The 15,158-nt window shown below is 42.3% G+C and overlaps 1 protein-coding gene across 1 annotated transcript in view; it reads right to left on the bottom strand.

Annotated features, from left to right (window-relative positions):
- The window catches only part of ADRA1A (adrenoceptor alpha 1A), a 136,873-nt gene that overhangs the window by 69,117 nt on the left and 52,598 nt on the right, over positions 1-15,158 (bottom strand). The window lies entirely within an intron of this gene.

The following is a 15,158-nucleotide window of genomic DNA, read 5'->3' as shown; positions in this document are numbered from 1 at the left end:
AGGTAGTGATCAACGGCTCGATGTCAGGATGGCGGTCGGTTTCTAGTGGAGTGCCCCAAGGTTCGGTTCTAGGACTGGTTTTGTTCAATATCTTTATTAATGACCTGGATGAGAGGATGGATTGCACCCTCAGCAAGTTTGCAGATGATGCTAAGCTAGGGGAAGAGGTAGGGCAGAGGTAGGGCCCGGGTGACTTAGACAAATTGGAGGATTGGGCAACAAGAAATCTGATGAGCTTCAACAAGGACAAGTGCAGAGTCCTGCACTTGGGACGGAAGAATCCCAAGCATAGTTACAAGCTGGGGACCAACCACTTAAGTAGTAGTTCTGCGGAAAAGGACCTGGGGGTTACAGTGGATGAGAAGCTGGATAGGAGTCAACAGTGTGCCCTTGTAGCCAAGAAGGCTAATGGCATATTAGGTTGCATTAAGAGGAGCATTGCCAGCAGATCCAGAGATGTCATTATTTCCCTTTATTCGGCTCTGGTGAGGCCATATCTGGAATATTGTGTCCAGTTCTGGGCCCCCCACTACAAAAAGGATGTTGAAGCATTGGAGAGGGTCCAGCAGAGGACAACCAAAATGATTAGGGGGCTGGAGCATATGACTTATGAGGAGAGGCTGAGGGATTTGGGTCTGTTTAGTCTACAGAAGAGAAGAATGAGGGGGGATTTGATAGCAGCCTTCAACTTCCTGAAGGGAGGTTCCAAAAAGGATGGAGAGAGGCTGTTCACAGTAGTGACAGATGGCAGAACAAGGAGCAATGGTCTCAAGTTGTGGTGGGAGAGCTCCAGGTTGGATATTAGGAAAAACTATTTCCCTAGGAGAGTGGTGAAGCACTGGAATGGATTACCTAGGGAAGTAGTGGAGTCTCCATCCCTAGAGGTGTTTAAGTCTTGGCTTGACAAAGCCCTGGCTGGGTTGATTTAGTTGAGATTGGTCCTGCCTAGAGCAGGGGGCTGGATTTGATGACCTTCTGAGATCTCTTCCAGCTCTATGGTTCTATGATTCTATGAAGAGGTTTAGAGAGTTCCATCAAGCCAAGCTCCTGTGGAAGCTATCTTGGCTCTGTTTCTTACTCTCTCAGTCCCAGGAGGGAGCAGTGGTATCTCGGTGAGCCCAGCTTTTATCACAGACACCTGACACCTCTTCACCATGCCATGGTCATGTATGTTTAGCTGCCTCTACAGGTGATAGCCTTCAGTCATCTGGGTTTCCATTCTCTCTTCTGGAGGCTCCATTCACATGCTTATGCATTGTTCAGTCCAATGCTGGTCTCCAAGCAGGCAGCTACATGAGTCAAACACTCCGGCTTTTCTCTTTACACTCATTTATTCACATAGGTACACTGAGGCACATATGAATCATAAAAATATTACCAAAATTCCTACCTTCATCACAGGATATTAATCTCCAATTGCCATTTCATGGATGCCAGAAGGAGAGGTAAATTACCAAGAGAGATGATGCTTACAATCTTTTTTTTGTCTGGGGACCTACCGATCTGTATCTCTGTATCTCAGATATTTAAATATGTCTGTTGTAAAAACTCTTGAATAAACACAAAATATTACATTATGAAAGCACAAAGAATGTTTGAAAAGGAAAACAATTCTCCTTTAATTTCATCCCTTTCTAGAACGGGTCTGAGCTCAAATCTTTGTTAAATATTAGGAGTTGGCTGCGTGGGGATTCTTACATTCATGCCAGATCCACTTCCAAATGTTACATTTATTCTGTCTCTCTATAATAGACTAAAGCAAAACCCTGAATCCAAATACACATAATCTTGCGGGGGGACAAGGGCTGAGTAATTGAATCCAGATTCCTGCTTTGTAAATGTACTTGTCATTTCATAAGACACAAATAAAAACCAGATTTGGTCCTGAAGTATTTTGCTACGTAAAGTTCATTTACAATTGAACAATTAGTTGTAAAATACACTGGGTCTAGTTTGCAAATGGAAGCCCTCATATCCCCCTTATCGAAAATGTCCAGATTCTACACTGGGGCGCTTAAATCAGCATATAAAATTGACATGATTTGTAAGGGTGTGTCTAACCAGCACCTTAAACTCGAAATGAAATAAAGAATTTGAGTTATGCAAATTGCGTATCTTATCTCAAATCTATTTCGAAACAGCTTATTTTGAAATTTGGCATGTCTACACGGCACCAAATTTCCAAATAACGTGCTATTTCGATCCATCCCTTATCCCTCGTGCAACAACGTTTACCAGGATGGCAACATAGCGCGGCCGTTATTTTGAAATTTTTTTGACACCCTCACTGGTATGGCACCATGCAAAAATAAAAATTGAAATAACGGGCAGCTTGTGTAGACATGGGGTAGTCATTTCGGGATACCAGAGGTATCCTAAAATAGCCGTGCAGTGCAGATGTACCCTAAGATGCCTGGTTTTGAAAATGGGGCTTAGGTGTGTGCATTTTGGTAAGTCATAAGGATCAGAAAGTGGTTTAAAAACGGGAAGAACAGAACACCAGAAAATGTCCCTGTCAGGGCCAGTTGTATGGAGGACTGGAAGCTCCAATATTCCTTTGTAGTGTGCAATGTTCTTGCAGCCATGTTGATCCCAGGATCTGAGAGAGACAAGGTGACTGAGATAGTATCTTTTATCGGACCAGTGCCTGCCAGTGAAAGAGAAAGAAGAGTTCTGTGAAGCTCAACAGCTTGTCTCTTGCACCGAAAGAAGTTAGTCAGATAAAAGAGGCTTGTTTCTCTCATATTCCTACGACCCTTGGAATGAAGTACAAGTATCTGCTATTTATCTGCAGGAAGAACAAATGCCATTGCAAATGCCAATGTGTACACCAAACTTTATGGTGATATTTTCCTTCTATGCCAATGAATGAAACTCCAACGCGAACACAATTCATTCCAAACAACTTCCACTGTCACATGGATTACTGAGCAGTTTAAATTTGAAATTGCATGTTAAACGGGACTGAAAAGAAATGGGCTGTTTGTTACAGTGGAAATGTATTATATATTTCATAAAGAAGGAATAATGCATTGTGCTCCAGACCCAACTATAACCACAAATAATTGGCTATTTTTAGCTCTGGTCTACACTAGGGCTACGTCTAGACTGCAGGCTTCTTTTGGAAGAAACTTTTTTTGGAAGAGATCTTCCAAAAAAAACTTCTTCTGAAAGAGAGCATCCAGACCGCAAAAGTGCATTGAAAAAGTTACCTGCTTTTTTGAAAGTGAGCATCTAGACTGAATGGATGCTCTCTCCCATGTAAGCTGTGATTGCTATGGACAGAATGGCCACCAGGATACCTGTGCTTTTTTGTCTTTCCTCGTCTTCCAGAAGAACTCCCTCTTCCCCATCCACACATGCCATTTTGCGAAAGATCTCTTTCACTAAAAGGCTTCTTCCTCATAGAATGAGGATTACCAATGCCGGAAAAACCCGTCTGTTCTTTTGATTTTCTTGCGGAAGAACGCAATTGCAGTGTGGATGTTCCTCAAGTTTTGTTGGAAAAATGGCCGTTTTTCTGACAAAACTCTGTCGTGTAGACATATCGTAGGGTTTTATTTCAAAATAACGCCCTCTTAGGTCGAATTAGTAAGCAAAACGTCCACACTACCAAGCCTGTTATTTGAAATAACAGGCCGCTTATTTAGAAATCTGTACTCCTGCTCTCCTCAAGGATTAACACTAATTTCAAAATAATTATTTCAAAATAATGGTAGGGTGGACGCTCCGGTGCTGCTATTTCAAAATAGCTGCTCCCTAGACTCATTTGAACTAATTACTCCCCTGCACTTCCTGGGGCTCTAAGTCTAAGGTAATGCATCCACATTAACAAAGCCTGCCTCAGGCTAATTTTGAGGCTTCCCCATAGTGAGGACTCGCTATCTGGAATTTGTTAAATCGGGAGTTATTAAGTCAAATTCGGTTATTCTGAAATAGTTTCTTAGTGCAGACATGGCCTCAGACAGAAGTTGATCCAATGAAAGAAATTATCTCACTATCTTGTTTCTAGATCATAATAGATAATAATTTCAAAATATTTCCCTAGAGTAGACATGGCCTGTGCGTAGTTATTTACGTCTCTGCAATGCAAGTGCAAAATGGCTGCCGTAAACCGCTCCCGCATCATCACTTTACACTGCCTCTGCGTGTGGGTAAGTAGCTCTTCAAGATGCCTGGCAATGAAGAGTTGGGTCCTAGGGCCTGGATCCACAGAGGATGTCCGTGTTGTGACGCAGAGGGCACAACTAAAAACATGCAACCGCACAGCTAGCGCAACAATGGAGCCACAAACCCAGAGCTGGGCTCAATGCCTGGGGAAAGACAGGTGCCTAGAAATGTGACCCAGAAAAGCCAGCATGCTAGTCAGGGAGCTGCCTAAGCTAGCTAATGGGAGATGCTGAGCAAAGGGGGTGTATCTTAAACCTCATCTCACTCAGGCTACGTCTACACTGCATATTTTTTTCTGCAGAAGATATGCAAATGGAGCGCTCATTTGCATATCTTCTTCTGATCCTTTTTGCAGAAGAGGCTTTTGTGATAAAAAACCCTGTGTAGACAGAGTTACCCCTTTCGTGCAAGAGCAAAATTCCTCCAGAAAAGAGGTTTACAGGCTCTTACACAAAAGGTTTTTTTTTCTGACAAATGGCCCCATCTACACAGGGTTTTTTATCGCAAAAACCTCTTCCGCAAAAAGGATCGGAAGAGGATATGCAAATGAAAGCATGATATATGCAAATGAGCACCCCATTTGCATACCTTCTGCCGAAAAAACCACGCAGTGTAGAGGTAGCCTCAGTGATTTAGGTGCCAAAGTCTGGATTATAGGCAGGCCCTTGTCTCTGCTAGCTTAGCTCTGTTCTTGAAAGGAACACAGGAGGAGCAGAACAAAATGTGTCGTGTCCATGTGAGAACAAGTTAAGCCTTATCGCCACAGCATGGGACATCACAGTGTCCCAGGAAGCTAATAAGAGGGAGATCAATAGGAAAAGATTTCAGTTTGGAAAAATTGAGGGAGAAGGGTTTTCTTGTTCTTCCTATTTGATTTATCAACCCAAAACTGTGGGTATGTGCAGGCAGGAGAGAAATTCAATTCTTGGTTGTTGATTTCTGAGCAACTTAGAGTAAGGAGAAAAAACAGTGATAACTGTGGTGCTTTAATCCTGCAGCACAATATTATTGAACCTTGTGCTAATTTTGCTACCATCCTACTGTGTCTTAAAAACTCTGACTCATTTTAGCAAGGAGAAGAAGAGGAATTTAATGAGAAAAGTGGTATATTAATTTACTTTATCTGCCCAAGAAGCCAATGATAATGACATAGTGTGACTTTCTTAGAATGTTCTTCTTTACTCAAGCAATGCACTTTACTAAAGCAACAGTGGGTATTAGGCAAAAGCCAAGCTCTCTTCCTGGATTTAACAACAACCTCACAAGATGTTGGTGTTAAGAACCATCTCACTGTAATTTTGTTGTTTGGCTAATAAGTACAGAAAGCTTTTCCTTTCAGTCGATTCATTTAAAGTTAATTGGTTCCTGCAGGTTCTTCTTATTCAATGCAATAAATATGCAACCTCTTTATGTATTAGTAATGAAAGTTACATTACTATTTTCGGTTGGATGTTGGTAACCAGGATACACTGATTTTTCTTTTCTTTTTCTTTTTGGAAGAGGTGGGAGACTAGATTAGCCAAGCTGAACTAGTACAGGCTGTTGTGGGATAGTGACGAAGCCCTGAGTACCCAGAGATCCCCAGAATTACAGGTGATGCTCAGAGAGGTTGTGGAAAACAGCGGGGATTTCAAAATAACAGATGCTTTATTCTGACTTCTGTAAACCTTATTCTATGAAGAATAACACCTATTCTGAAATAGCTATTTTGAAAAAAGGCATGTGTAGACGCTTCACTTCTGCTATTTCAAAATAGCCCTTCACCAGGGCCATGATGGGTATGTCTACACATCAGAGTTATTTCAGGATACCAGAGGTATCCCTAAATAGCTACCCTGCGACTCCGCAAGCCACCCGTCATTTTGAAATATTTTTCGAAATAACAGGCTCACTATTTCTGCATCCCGGTAACCCTCATTCCACAAGAGTTAAGGGATTTCTCGAAATAGCACTTTATTTCTAAATAAACTCAAAATAAGATATGCAATTTGCATAGTGCAAATTGTGAAGCTTATTTCGAGTTTAGAGTGCAGTGTAGACATAGCCTAAGTTATTCCTCCCAGGGGCTCTAAATTGAGATAGCACATCTACATTAGGGAAGCCTGCCACGGATTAATTTTGAGGCTTCCTTGCAGTGTAAATGTGTTATTTCGAAATAAACTATTTCAGAATAACTGTTCCAGAATAGCTTATTCCAAAATAACTGTGCAGTGTAGATGTAGTGTAAGTGTATGTGACAGTTCTTTACTCCCAAAAAGTCAACACATCTCAAGACCAGTATGATCCATACTTTATACAGGGAGAAGCTAACTGACAGACTTGCTCAAGTTCAGAAAGAGAATTAGAACTCAGGACTTCTCAGCTTTTCACCCTCTTCTCAGCCTGTCTCTTCCTCTAGAGCACAGAGTTACCCCAGTTATTTATTCTGGGCTCATCAAGACTACAGGGAACAGTCGAAATTCTGCAGGAATTTGCATATATTCTTCCGATCGCACTTTGTTGAAAAGCCACATAAACCTCCTTTTTTTGAGGAAGAGCGGCTTTTTGATGAAGGGGGAGGTTCACCGAAAAAGCTGCGTCTTAATTACTTTCACTTTCGAAAGCTCCGCTCCGCTTTTGAAAGTGCGATCGGAAGAAGATATGCAAATTCCCGTGGAATTTGCATATCTTCTTTAGACCGTTCCCTGTAGTCTAGATGAGCCCTCTGGGTCCTGTTTTATTTCTAAGGTAGTTACGCCCACATCTTGAATACTGCGTACAGATGTGGTTGCCTCATCTCAAAAAAGATATAATAGCATTGGAAAAGGTTCAGAGAAGCAACAAAAACGATTAGGGGTTTGGAATGGGTCCCATATGAAGAGAGATTAAAAAGACTTGGACTTTTCAGTTTAGAAAAGAAGAGACTAAGGGGGGATATGATAGAGGACTATAAAATCATGACTGGTGTGAATAAAGTGAATAAAGAAAAGTTATTTACTTGTTCTCATAATATAAGAACTAGGGGTTACCAAATGAAATAAATAGGCAGCAGGTTTAAAACAAAGAAAAGGAAGTTTTTCTTCACTCAGCGCACAGTCAACCTGTGGAACTCCTTGCCAGAGGATGTGGTGAAGACTAAGACTTTAATAGAGTTCAGAAAAGAGTTAGATTCATGGAGGTTAAGTTCATCAATGGCTATTAGCCTGGATGGGTAGGAATGGTGTCCTTAGCCTGTTTGTCTGGAATTGAATGACAGGAGAGGGATCACATGTTGATTACCTGTTCGGTTCACTCCCTCTGGGGCACCTGGCATTGGCCACTGTTGGCAGACAGGCTAGTGGGTTAGATGGACCTTTGGTCTGACCCAGTGTGGCCGTTCTTATGGTCTTATGTACATCTGTAGGACCTGCAGTAAATGCTTAGAATCTAGACATACTTTTCTTTGTACCAAATAAAGTAAGTACCATATGTCCCCAAATCTGTCTCTCTGAAGACATCTAAGGTTTCTAGTTTTCCCACTGACCTGGGCACTAGCTGAGAGAGCAGGGTAGGTTCCTGATATCAAATCTCCATATGAACCTACCCAAATTTGTGATCCTTTTCACAATCTAAGCCATGGAACATTCATAACAGACTGTTCAAGTGATAATTCCATTCTGCAGCAACTTTGGAGGCTTCAAAATTTGTTTTCCACATTGGAATGAAAAACAAAACTTTTTTTGAAGGGTTTCACAACATGAGATTGTGTCAAAACATCTGTTTTTGGATCAAAAACTGAACTATTTGATGTAGGGGTCTCACCCTCCATCTTTGTTTCATCAGAAGTGACCAGAGACTTCTGTACCAAACATCTCTTCTTGATGAAAACTTTGTCAAAACTGATATGTCTCCATGAAATGTGGCGTCAATAAAATAGCGTTTTTAGAGGAAATTGAATTAAGTTGAAAATGAATGGCTCTAATTCACCAGTTATGGTTTCATTCTCCTTTAGTACAATCTACCATTGTGGAGTCACATAGACTCAGAAGCTAGTTCCAAGCAGATGGACCTGATTTTAAATCCTCTGGTTTTGCTAACTCCCCCATTTCCATGCTTTTAAGCAATTCAGCCACATTGGGAAACATCCTCCATGTACTTCCAAACCACAGTGTTTTTCCTTCTAGCTTGTAGTCCCTGCTTTTGACCAACATACACTGCTTTCTCATACATGGAATTTTCAAACCATATGAAGTTCCTACTCTAGGTTTCACTCAGCAGATCAGTCTTGGAGCAGTGTTTTATTTACTGGCATAAAATTTCTTATGCACTTGTGGTACTATGAATTCCTTGGGCAAAGATTCAACCTGTATTGCATATCTGGAAAGCATCTATAAATAGATAATGTTGTTGATGATGATAATTTAAGCCAATGTGAAAATATTTGTCAAAAAAATTTCTATGGGAAACTGATTTTTTTTGCAAAATCACTGATTTCATTTGAATTTTGTTTAAAGTTTGAAAAAACACAATTCTGAAATTTTTCACTTTGAAGACATTTTTCTTTTAGTCATTTATCTTCTGGGAATAAAACATAAAAGGGGTCAAAATCAAAACAAAACATTCGGAGTGATCCAAAACAAAACATGTTGATTGAGCTGAGTATAGCTAAATCTATCTATCTGCCTTGTGAAAAAGGTTGGCTTTTCTTCCTGATTCAATACATATGGTTTTGTTTGTTATTTTTGAAATCTCAGTGTTTTTCATAGGATGGGAAATCCATTTGCCAATCAGCAATAATGAACTGGAAAAGTTACACAAATGATACAAGAATTCCTGAATTGTAACCTGTCTTGAACTGTAACCTTATACCTCAAAAAATGAGGTTTACAGGATCTTGCGAAAAAGGGTTTTTTCTCGACAAATGGCCCCATCTACACGGGGCTTTTTATCGGCAAAACCTCTTCTGCAAAAAGGATCAGCAGACGATATGCAAATGAGAGCGCGATTTGCATATCTTCTGCAGAACCCCCTCTCCCTCTCTGGCAGTATAGACATAGCCTAAGAGGAGTAGTTGTGTGAGTTTGTATCTGCAACAACAACGAGGAGTCCTGTGGTACCTTAAAGACTAACAGATTTATTTGGGCGTCAGCTTTCGTGGGTAAAAATCACGTAAATGCATGAAGTGGAAATGATAGATTATGTGCTAGCATATCAAAAGAAGCCATTTCTGTCATGAAGCAAAGCAAATACTCAGGGGTGCATGACATCTCTATAACAATTTAGGACAGGAAGAGAAGATAGGTACAATCTTACTGAAATTTCAGAAGGAATCTCTGATAGTTAAGACAACAGAATCTGAATGGGATACACATGCCTTCTCTTGCAGAAAATACCTGAGAATCCTCAGTGTAATCCAGAGAGGGTGAATCTGGCAGGATGGTGTCTCTGAATCACATGCTAGGCCAAGAAGCACAAATGTGGCTTGATTTCACCAGCGGAGAGGATCGCAACACAAAGGTGTTTTCTCAGTGTGGGAAATCAATAATAAAGATGTGTCCTTGTCCCTATACACTGGAAGCCCCTTGCAAGCCTGGAATAATACCAGCGAGATGGGTGTGTGATGAGGGGTGAAACCTGGCACTTACGAGCTTGACCCAAAGTTCATTGCAATGGATTTCAATGGACTTTTCATCAGTCTCTAAATGCCAGGGTATAAAAGACAGGTATGTTTAGCATTGAATTGTTCTCCATAGTGACAAACTTAACTGCAAACACTCTCAGACCAGCTGTTATGTTCCATGATTTAATATAATATACGGAGATCTACCATCTCATAGAGCTGGAAGGGATCTTGAGAGGTCATCAAGTCCACTCCATTGCCCTCACAGGAGGACCAAGCACCATCTGTGACAGATTTACCCCAGACTCCTAAATGGTCCCCACAAGAATTGAGCTCACAACCCTGGGTTCAGCAGGCCAATGACCAAACCACTAAGCGACTCCTCCACTGTTTTTAAGTTTTTACCTTTAAAACCTTGTACAGTTCAATAACTGATCCTTTTACAACGTCCTATAGCCCTGGCCTAGAGCCACATGTCCACCATATTCTTTATGAAACAATTCCTTTAACCATTTCCAGTTTTACCTCTACGCATGCTACAGGGGATATCCATTCAGGGCTCCATTTTTGCTGCCTTAGAACTGAGGAAGATAATCCACTGAAGACACAATTGGTCTGCCAGGGTCTGATTATTTCTAAATTTCTAACCAACTGGCACAATCATGGAAATCAACTTCTTATCCGAGGAAAGCATGCCAGTGAATGACAACCTTTATCTCATGCTGTTTGAACTCCAGAGCTACACTGTGTTGGCTGGATTAATTTAATATCATCCTCACACGTGACTTGCCCTTCAAAGAGGTGTTTCCTGGGACCTTCGATGCCTTCTCTTATTGTTCCTTTCTTTTAAAACAAAAAGGTGCATCAGGGATAAATTGGGACCTGGAGGCCACTGTGTTATAAAAAGGAATCCTACAAAGGGATCATGGTATTTGTAGTGCGATGCAGAGCTTTTCATGGCTGGTTCACTTCTGGTTCAGGTTTATAAGGACCTAAATGTGTCTAGACTGGCCAGCTTTTCCGGAAAAACTTACCAGATGTCTACACTGGCCGCTTGAATTTCCGCAAAAGCACTGACGATCTCATGTAAGATTGTCAGTGCTTTTGCGGAAATACTATGCTGCTCCCTTTCGGGCAAAAGTCTTTTTCCGAAAAACTTTTGCGCAAAAGGGCCAGTGTAGACAGCAGAGATTTGTTTTCCGCAAAAAAGCCCCGATCACGAAAATGGCGATCGGGGCTTTTTTGCAGAAAAGTGCATCTAGATTGGCCAAGAACGCTTTTCTGCAAAAAGTGCTTTTGTTGAAAAGCATCCTGCCAATCTAGATGCTCTTTTCCGAAAATGCTTTTAACAGGAAACTTTTCCGTTAAAAGCATTTCCGGAAAATCATGCCAGTGTAGACATAGCCAAAGTTATTGCATTTTTTCCCCAGACATTCAGCCTCACAGAGGTACTGGAGTGCTCCACAATATTAATACAATAGACTGTGCCAAGAGATTTTTTCCTCAGTTGCCTAAGCTCTAAATGGGACATCTGCAGAAAACCCCAATGTGTTTCAATTCTGCCAAAATTATACAGTGCTTAGAGAGTGAGTGGTGATGATAGCAGGAACCTTTGGGATGCTTAGGCCAGTGATTACAAGGCTTTAATTAAATAAAAGGTCATACAAATAGTGTAATATAATAATAGTTTCAAATACAGGCAGTCCCCGAGTTACGCGGATCCGACTTATGTCGGATCCACAGTTATGAACGGGGCCCTCCCTCTCCCTGGTCTCCAGCAGACCAGGGAGAGGAAGCAAAGCGGCGGAACACGCGGGCAGCGGACAGCCCAGCCAGTCCGCTGCCCGCGTGTTCCGCCGCTTTGCTCCCCGTCCCTCTGGTCTGCAGACCAGGGGGACGGGGAGCAAAGCAGAGCAAAGCCGCGGAGCCTGGGGTTCTTAAGTTGAATCTGTATGCAAGTCAGAACTGGCATCCAGATTCAGCCGCTGTTGAAACTGATCAGTTTCAGCAGCGGCTGAATCTGGACACCAGTTCCGACTTACATACAGATTCAACTTAAGAACAAACCTACAGTCCCTATCTTGTACGTAACCCGGGGACTGCCTGTAGAAACCTCTTTAGTCCGGCACTCTCGGGACATGACCAGTGCCAAACCAACAATTTGTCAAACCACAGGAGGTCAATATTATCTATCAGAATTGCCAAGACTTCCACTGCTTGCTGGGCTCTTAGAAGACATTTAGGGGTAAATTAGAGCTAAATAACAGCTCAGAGCACTGAGAGCCAGTAAACAAACTTTATGGGACCTTGGGAAACTTGGCCACACCCATGGTAAGTGGACATTCGGCTAATTAAAATCATACCAGACAATGGCTGTTGTAGGACCAGAGAGTGCCAGACTGGATAGGTTCAACCTGTAGTGTATTCTAAGGTGATACAACAGAATGGGATATTCCATCTTCCCAGGTCCATTGCATGTGATGTAATAATTTTATTGCTTGAGATGTAATGGTGATTTCCCCTTCTTGTGGAGAATGATACAGCGAACCCAACTGAGATGCATTGCAGCCCATAGAAACCAATGGGACTTCTAGACAGCAAGTATCTAGGGTTCATCCAGAGGTCATCTGGAAAATCCCATAGGAATCCATTAAGCCCACAGAAGTGAATGTGGCTTCAGCCACATGGGAAAGTTTAGGTGATCCATGTCACTGGGGGGGATGATGTCATAGCTCAGCTGCAAGCTGATTGGGTTATTCAGGAGTATGATGTTGGAGTCAAGCAAAACACTGATTGGCTGAACTGGGTAGTCAAATTGCATAGAAGAGCCACGGTTGGCAGGCTGAAGTTCTGTATGGCACAGGTACCGGCAAGAGAGCAGAACGTTACTGAACACCCACGAGAAGATACGTATACAACAGCCCAGAAGCAGTTTCCAGCAGGCTTCCATATCTCCCATCTGCTTAGCACAGACAGCAGCCAGAGGTGACTCGTGGTAGCCATAGGTGGCTACCTAGCCATAGGTGACTCGTGGTAATACCTAGGAGGTGCACTCCCCTCCTGCAAGCATGAGATCTTGAAGCCTGGGTAGGTTTCTGATGAGGTTCAACAAGGACAAGTGCAGAGTCCAGTACTTGGTACGGAAGAATCCCAAGGGTTTGTTTAGCCTGCAGAAGAGAAGAGTGAGGGGGGATTTGATAGCAGCCTTCAACTACCTAAAGGGAGATTCCAAAGAGGATGGAGAAAGGCTGTTCTCAGTAGTGACAGATGGCAGAACAAGGAGCAATGGTCTCAAGTTACAGTGGGAGACGTTAGGTTGGATATGAGGAAAAACTATTTCACTAGGAGGGTGGTGCAGCACTGGAATGGGTTCCCTAGGGAGATAGTGGAATCTCCATCCTTACAGGTTTTTAAGTCTCGGCTTGACAAAGCCCAGGCTGGGTTGATTTAGTTGGGATTTGTCCTGCTTTGGGTAGGGGGCTGGACTTGAGGTCCTGAGGTCTCTTCCAGCTCTATGATTCTATGGTAGGTCTTTATCCTTTAATTTCCTTCCCATAAAACTTGTGAAATGTGCTCAGATTAGCAAAACAAACTGTTAGAGACCCCTCACCCCACCTTGGCTTTATGAAATGCACTTGTGGACACAGATATACATAAAGTATCTCTCAAAGATACTTCCGACAAATTGCTTCATGTGAGCCATCGATCTTCATGTCATAATCCGCTGGATCTGTATATCTTATTTTGGTGTATGTATCATTCTTGAGTGTAAAATTAGACATACGGAGTACGGAATGCGTTATGATTTTAAATGTGTAAATGGAAAGCCATTAAGGGCGTTTCCAAAGTCTGGGCAATCATATGCAAATAGCTTTTTGTCCTTAAGTCTTAGCAGTGATTGGGCTGAGGAAGTCACATGTCCCCCCTAACTGGAAGGGTAGAAAGTAGAATCAGAATTCCTGCCCAAAGGGAATCTTTAAAAACAATAGGAAGTTAGCAGGTTTTGTCTTTTGGCTGGCTGGACACACCAGAGGGAAGGAACCAAAGATCCCAGGGTGAGGAACAGATTTTAGGGTGAGTTTGTACTGAGGTTTTAATGTAGAAGTAGCTAAGTGTTTCCTGTTATTTTGATACTGGAGTCTACTTTGCTTTGCCTTTGCTCTTGTTTATTACCGCTTAAATCCTACTGCTTGTACTTAATACAATCACTTTTATTTTCTATCAAGCCCAGTGTACATAACGGTTTCCAGGGGAAGGGGGAGAATCAGAGTGTAGATTCCCCCTTTCATTGCTAGAGGGGGCTTACCTAAATAATTCCTTTGGGGTTTTGATCCCATGTGGAGAGTGGTATCCCAGGAAGCTGGGCACAAAACTGCACTTTCCTTGGATCTGAAGAGATTCAGTGTCTGTACTGCTTCTGGCAAGGGCAGGGGGAGGAGGTGAGGAGGCAGTGATCTCAGCTTGGGGCCTTGGCTAGGGGAGACCAGGGAGCTGGCCCAGATGGACCAGGCAGTGAGAAGCCCCAGAGAGCAGGAAGATGAGTAGCAGTGGCTGTGTCAAAACTCTGGGAAGCCCCCCAAAGGCTGTGACCACACCCCATCACACAAACTGTATCATATAATGAGGCGATGGGATAGTTCTGTATCATAAATCAGATGTTATTTAAATGAAATAATTCCAGAGTCTTTTTCCTCTTGCATCATTCCTCTCTGCATTTGCTTCTTCATCCCAGTACGTCAGCATCAGATTTTATAGACCGCCTGTGATAATTCACCAGTGTTTGATTGCCTATGGCAAATGCTACATAGTGTACTTTGGGTAATAATTATTATTTAATAAATCTGATTCAGGCTATTAAATCACCAATGGTGCGTGAAAGCAAGATGGAAAAAAAATCAGTACTTATGGCCTTTAGACGTTTATATTGTTAGTAAACCGTACAATACTGAATGTCAGTCTCACTACTCATGAGCAACCCTCGTAGAAATAACCTTTGTGAAACTTTTGAATCTTACTTGATTCTTATCTATTTCAAGAGTTTATTATATAAGAAAACTAGAGATGAGGGGTTCAATATGCAGGCTACCTTGGGAAGAGAGGACAACCCCACCTTTCTCTCCCTGCAGCGACTTGAGGCCAGGTGAGAAAAGCTTTTTTATGGCTGTTGCAGCTGCAGTGGGCACAGCTGGAGAAGGGGGTGCATGTCCCATGGCTGGGGGACAGACAGATTCACGGATAAACAGACACACAGAAAGACAAACTCTCTGAACTATATAGTACATAAATGTCCCTTTCTCCACTCCTACCTCCTGCTGGCCCAATGGGATTATAACTGTCCCAGTACCCATCTCTGCCCCCTTGGGGTCATTCTGCCATATAATTGTCCCTCCTGCTCGACCCCTCTCTTTTC

Source organism: Pelodiscus sinensis, chromosome 28 (assembly GCF_049634645.1).
Source record: "Pelodiscus sinensis isolate JC-2024 chromosome 28, ASM4963464v1, whole genome shotgun sequence".
Classification (NCBI taxonomy): Eukaryota; Metazoa; Chordata; order Testudines; family Trionychidae; genus Pelodiscus; species Pelodiscus sinensis.
Note: the sequence above shows the minus strand (reverse complement) of the source record. Positions and strands in the feature narration are given on the sequence as shown.